A 7,270-nucleotide genomic window follows, 5' to 3' on the forward strand; every position below is an offset into this window, starting at 1 on the left:
CATCCTGACATATCATGTTTGTGAACACTTGTTTCTTTTTCATGTACACTATCCGACACTATTTGTATTTAGAGGTAAGGATTGGCAATACATTTATTTTTATTATAGGCCCTTTTATTTTGACGAGACTCCACTAGGACTGCATTATTATTATTTGATGGTCGTAGCTTGCTCCCATTTGTAGATTTAGTATTAGATAGGCGTTCATCACACCCTTGTTAAAGTTCAATAAACACCCTTGAACTGTGGTCACTTGTGTCTGTCTCGCTATTGATGCCCTACCTTCCTTACATATGGTGTCAAGAGTGTGATGCGATTCAATTGAAACAAATTGGGAAACCCTACAATTCTGGAAGCTTAGTCATCGAGCCTCAAACCCCTCTGTTTCCATGAAAGAATCAATAGGCTTTCATATCTGTAGCAGCTGAGAGGCTACTATCCCTCCTTCGAAAAGAGGAATGATTCCCACAGACTTATGTAACTCCTGGGTGTTACATAAGATTGGACCCTAGATCTGGCCTGGCCTGGAAGTTCGATATAGATGTTCTAGCAGGCATCATCGACCCTGACTTCAGGGGAGACATAAAGGTTCTCTTACAGAACTGAACCATGGTGAAATCCCATTTGAAGTAAATCTTGGGGACCAAATTGCACAAGGAATTCTTGAATTAGGAATTGGGGAAGCTGATGAACCATCTACCACTTAAGAGAAAAGGGAAGAAGAGCATACCACCTTTCCCGACCTGGCCTTCGCCCAGCGAACTGACCCAGCCCTTGCTAAGGCCCTTCGTTATATAGCTTTCCACAATTGGTTGGCACGCTCGTGCCAGTCTGGAACATTCGGCTCACTAGCAGCACGTAAGCTCATACCCCAGGAGCCCAGAGGTGGACTTGACTGTACCTCCCCACCCAATTAGCCTACCATCTCTCATCACCCATGCCTTCTGCCATGAAGATTGTCTTTGAACCTGGCCTTGCAAAGTATCCTTGCCTCTGGGAATATAAGGGAGTGCTAGCACGCACTATCATTATTCTGGAACTCCCTGTCTGCTTCTATTTCCATCCTTGGCTCACATGACAGGAGACCACGATCTGGTCTATTTTCCAGCATTTAATTGTCTTAAATGAATAAAACTTGGCACTCATGGTGTTCTTTATTTGCATTTTAACAAGGGATGATTCAGCATCTCACGTTCACTGCCTCCAAGAATAGATAACCAGTCTTGGCTGCTTCGGCCTTGACACCGGGCCAGACAGCAGTTCCAGCCTCTTCCACGATCTTGGCTAATTCTTTGCTGCAACAAAGCTTTCGGCTCTTCTCTCCATGGGTTTAAGCATACTAAATCTAGTGACACAGATGTAGAGGCCTTGCCTGCAGTCTATTCACTACTCATAGCCAGCTTCTAAGATTACTTGATTACAGCAGTTCTACAGTTATGGAACAAATTGCATTTTCGGCAGTGCTCTTCACACGTGCAAACTTCTTTTCACATATGAAAGTTTACTCAATTCTTTATCTCGTCATCAGTTTCTTTAAGGTCCATAAATTCTCTTCTTCAGTCAGTCTTCTCTGTGCGTCACGCTTGCTTCTTGTTCTTTTTCATATTCCTTCAGGGATTTCCTCCATGAGATTGCCATCTCTTCGGGAGTACATCTGATATGGTTTTCTTAGTGGATACCTTTTCTCAAAGATTCGCAATGGAATGGTCACAACTGCTGGTGTCAAGCATGGCACAATCTCAGGCCTCCAACATACAGGTGGGATGGGATGGGACTTCCAGCAGAGGCATTCAGCTACTCCTCTACACTCCCCCCTCTGGTCGGTCCATCGACCACACCTTCCCCAGTCGCTACATCTTGATACCTTTTCTTGAAAAAGTGCTTCTTTGGAGTCCAGATCTTCATCACTCCCTTCAGTGAACTGGCTGATTTTACATGTTCATCCACACTCCAGATCATGTAACTGCACTGTCCATTCGGATTACAATAGACCCATCATTCCACGTACTTCTTATTATTCTTTTGGTGCAGGAACTTTGTTTCGTCAGGTGCTACAATGCTGGCCTCTCTGTATTTCTTGATATCATCATTAGTTAATTCTTTGGTTCCAAATCCTTATTCGACATCGATCATGATGTTCATTCCTACTGCTTTCCTTGCTGTCTTCTTGCATTGTGCAATTATTCACCTAATCATGCAGAATCCAAACATCAGCATCACTGGTACTGCATCCATTGTGGAATCCATGGGAAGATAGACGCAAACCAACTGTCATCTGCAATGGCCTCGGTCTCATCTTCATTTTGTTATGCATGCTCGTCAGCAACGTTATGGCCTCTGTCAGGGTTCCAATCTCTTCATCGTGAGAGAGTATGAATGTGCAACATGATGGCCCGATTTTGGCATAAAATCCTCCTTCCATCACAGTGATCATGTTAAGGACATATCTGTTCTGCATGGTCATCAATCGTATGGCCCTCGATTCTACTTTGATAGCATTGAATCCCTTTATGGTAGTGCTGATTGTCTGCAAAAGCTCCCATCTGGTAATTTGCAACCATTTAGCATTGGCCATCATCTGGATCCCAGGCATGAAGATAGTCATGAAGATTGAGGCAGTCTTGCTGAACAGCCTATGCTCATACGGAATGGCCTCATATGCGTCTATTGATTAAGCTGAGAAGTAGTTGTCCCTTCTGGTTCAATTGAGAAATTCAAGCGATCTTCTCCTTCTCAAGTGGGCATCTGCCTTCGGAAATTCTCCAATGTGCAGGTCACTCTGAGGAATTACCAACGCTGGAACATGGATGAGCACCAAGGAACACGTCCCTCCCCAATCCATGGGCAGCTTCATGTAGGCTCTGGGCCCACAAGCCCAAGATTGATCCATCAGAATAACTGTCCCTGCTCCCATTCTGGAAACATCAACTGTAGTTTTTCAGTTTTTATTATTCCCAACATGATTCTTTCCCCGTCTCTGGAAGCACAATGTCACATTCACCAATGGGATCCCAATCACAGGACCTTATTCATCTTCTACCCATGTCAGAAGTTTGACATGCTTAACCCATGACTTTAGACATCTATCGTTCACTCTCTGCACCTCTTGCACGTATTCTGTTTTTAATAAGTGAGCTGTGCAGAACATCAGTACCTCTTCCAATCCCTTCTTGGATTTTGCCTGTCCATAGATTAGAGTTTGTTCCCAACATGCAGGCCTCACAGCTACTTCTGTTTTATCAGGGCAGTTCAGTCTCTTCCTCTCTGCAATGACTACCTCTTCTTGTCCTGCTGCAGGATACGTGAGCATCTTGCTCTTCCATTTAGGTTCCTTTTCCATCTGTGTAGTCTTGATATAATCATCCTGGTATGGAAATGAACATTTCGATCTCTACCGCAAAGTGGCCCGATTTCCCTGGAATCGTCCTCTGGTCATGCATACTGCAAGATGAACAAGGCATTGGGCATCGTGTTCTGTGACCTCTCTCGAAATAAAAGTTTGCACTGTATTCATGGAATAAGGTATGAGAGCGTAGACGTAACAACTCTCCTTAGACGTTCCCTCTCCCACACTTTTCATATGCTGATACCACATGGTATGACTCAGGTGTGCTGCATTGTCTAAATAGGTATTTATCCCTTCATCATCTTCCTCTGCATTTCTCTTATGTCTCACCACACATTCAGAGCTTACATAGTAATCAAGAAGCAAGTCAGAAAGAGTTCTCTTCTTGGGAAGAACCAAAGGAGCCTCAACCTCACTGGAAGTAAGCAAATCAAAAGCAGTTCCTTTAGTAGGGGAAATCATAGTGGCTTCTACCTCAGTGGGAGTACTGTGTAGTAGAGACTGGAAACAAAGAGAGATAGAAAGACAAAGAGTGTAATCATGCAGGCATTCATTTCATGCAGCAAAACACTGATATCCACATTTTGTGGCATTCTGGTCCCTGTTGTTCCTTTTCTTGAACCATGCCAGCTTCTGCATGTCTCATTTCTAATATAATCATAAGAACAAGGCATATAAAGCTAAGGGAAGGCAATATAGCCATACTCTTGCAGTATCTGTTCTATTAGCGATAAGAAGCTTTCTAATCACATGGCCTTTTTTAGGATCCTATAAAAAAAGTGTGAATATCAACGTCTCTTCTGACAAGAGCAGGATAAGCTTATAGGATAATTACTAAAACTAAATACTAAAACAGCAAGCACAAGCCTATGCACATCATTATAAGTAGAAACCATGGAGTTGACCACTTAGAACAGGTATGCACCAAGGAAAGAATCTGGATAATGAGCTTGCTTACAATTTCTGATCAAGATCTGACATTTAGGCATAACTTTGGTACGTCAATATCATTTCTAAAGTTCATTTGTCAAGATTCCTAAGACTCTCAACAAGGGTTTTCATTCCTGCTATAATATCTATAAGGAGTGTCCGTTCAAGTCTTAGTCCAAATGCAAAATCTGCATCAGTGACTGGTGGCTTTGTCGTCCTTCTTCTTGGTCATCGATCGAGTCTGCACGCGCTGAAATTCTTTTTCCTGTCTTGCTTCTGGATCAGCAACAGTGGAAGGGAAGGTCTCACCTTTATATGCCTTTACGTCACTAAAATGAAGCCAAGCTCGCCTGCCTTGGACTTTCACTGCTGAGGGGGTTATATTTTCAATGCAAAAGGGGCCATGGAAACGTGACTTGTGCCATTTTCTGGTGAAATTCCTGATTAGGATAGAATCACCAATAAACAGTTTGGGTGCCGATAAAAGTTCTAGTGATCCGGTTGCTGGATTGTCTTCATCTGTGTTCTGAGACTGACCCCAATGACGCCGGAGTTGTTCTGAAATGAGAGAGATGGTAGAGGTCATACATGTTAAATATTCTTTCAATCCATCACCTAATGTTTTAACTATGCTCTCGGCATCACTTCTACTTCTTGATGGAGGAGTAAGGGGCGTTCTCATCCACCTCCCTGTCATTAGATCGTGAGGGGTGAGGTGATGGTCAGAACCAGGCTGATTCCGAAGGGCATATAAAGCTAAGGGAAGGCAATATAGCCATCCCTTCTTCAATGTCAATTTAATCTTGGCAATCCTTTCTTTCAGGAGGCCGTTGAGTCTCTCACATATCCCATTTGCTTGTGGGTGCTTAATACTTAATAGGAGCCCTCTCTGTTCAAATACTTCATTAACAAAATGTGTCCCCTTGTCGGATCTCAGCACTTCATACACACCCCATCTTTGAAAGACTGCGTAGTAGAAAATTTGCAGTGCAAGTGGCATCAGGGTGTGTACACGGAGCTGCCTCAATCCACCTAGAGAAGGGACACACCACCACTATCAGATACCTATATCCATTGCACACCTGCAGCATATCGACATAGTCAATATGTAAATGCTGAAATGGACCATTCAGTCAAGGTATTACCCCTCTAATTGTTCTCAGTGTATGTCCAGCAGTAAACCTTTGACACACGATGCAGTTCACGATAAATAGTGCCACGTGCTCCAATAAATTCGGAATAAACCAAAGTTCTGCAATCGTTGCAGCAAGACTCTGCCTTGTTACATGCGTGGGGTAATGCATCTGCTCAAGCGCTACCTTTAACAACGGCATCACCGTTTCTAGTGCTATCCTCTCACCATTATGCTTCTGTGGGGGATAAAGAACACCCCCTTAGTTTCCATAATTCCTGCTATTCCTGTGGTGCACTTCCTGGAATCTCCATCAGTTGGGTAATTGGTAATCTATTAAACTCTTTTTGCATTACCATGGTCGTGACTACTTTCTCTTTGATACTCGGAGTATCAAAACTTGAAATATCTGGAGACTATGCAACCCTTTTGGCTTCTACGTCTGCTGGGTCGCTCTTACAAGAAATAAAATCTGTTCGCTTAGTGTGAGCTGAGCACTTAACGACCACTATGGGCACTGGAATTTGCAATGCCTTAATGAGCCTGTCCAATAACGATGCGTGCTGCACTGGAGTGCCATCTGCATGGAGATAACCCCTCCAGTTCTAGCATGCTAACCATGTGTGTACGGTTGACATCATATAGGCGGAGTCACTGTGCAGGTCACTTCCTGCCCTCCGTGTTTCTCAAATGCAACAATAAGCGCTACTAATTCTGCTGCTTGCGCTGAAAAGTGAGACGGTAGCCTTTCACTTGCTACAACTTCAAATTCCCCATTTAATCTATGCCTCACTACAGCTGAATGCCAGAATGCCTTTCCCCACTAGTCTGATCAATCTTCGAAGAACCATCAATAAAGAGAATTTCCCCTGCTGACAAGGCATTTTCCTTCACATTCGGTATATAATCATATAATTCAACCTATTTAGCACAGTCATGCACTTGATCACCTTCTGCTATTGGCTCAGCTATGAACATGGCAGGATTCACTATTTTACATCTGACAATTACAATTGCTGGGTTCAGAATTATTACTTCATAGGCGGAAGCTCTATGGGATGTCAATGTACCTTTAGGCTTCTCTAAAATGGCAAACAAAGCATGCTCCACGAAGAGAGTCATAGAGCAGCCCATAACAATACTTGTAGACTTCTCAATTGTGAACGCAGCAGCCTCCAATGACTGTTCACAAGTAAAGTGTTCTTTCATAACTGGGTCTAAAATCCCACTGTAATACACTAGAGGCTTGTACCCCAATGTAGTCCTTTGTGTAAGTACTGCTTTCTTTACTGTCCCATTTGTGTGTGAAGAGAAATAAACCTCCTCAGCATAATTGGGGATTCCCAAAACAGGGACTATAGAATTTGCCTTTTTCAACTCCGCAAACCCTACCTCCATTTCTTCAGTCCATTCTATTTTACTTTATTCACTTGTGCTTTCCTTAAAGCTTGCAAAAGAGGTCTTGTGTACGAACTGTAATCAAACACCCAGGCTCTAACATAATTGCATAGTCCCAAAAACTGCTGCATCTACCTCATTGAATCTGGATGCGGTCTTCATAATCGCCTCAGTTCTTTCAGGTGTCAGCTTTTTTCCTTCATGTGAAATCAACTGCCCTATGTATAACACCTCTTCTTGACAATACTGCAGTTTCTCTTTGTCTACCTTGTATCCCTTGTCTGCTAGGATAGTCATCAACTGAATCGAGTCTTGTCTGCACTCATCTTCTGTGGCGCTACAATTTTAAATGTCACCTATGTACTGTATCACCTCACTCTTAAGATCAATAAGTCCATCTGTAAAACTCTATTAAACGAGCATGTTTCAGTCGTGTTTGGTTAAACGTAAAGGAAGTCAAGTCT

This window comes from Ambystoma mexicanum, chromosome 1q, assembly GCF_040938575.1.
Source record: "Ambystoma mexicanum isolate Mex_15411 chromosome 1q, UKY_AmexF1_1, whole genome shotgun sequence".
Lineage (NCBI taxonomy): Eukaryota > Metazoa > Chordata > Amphibia > Caudata > Ambystomatidae > Ambystoma > Ambystoma mexicanum.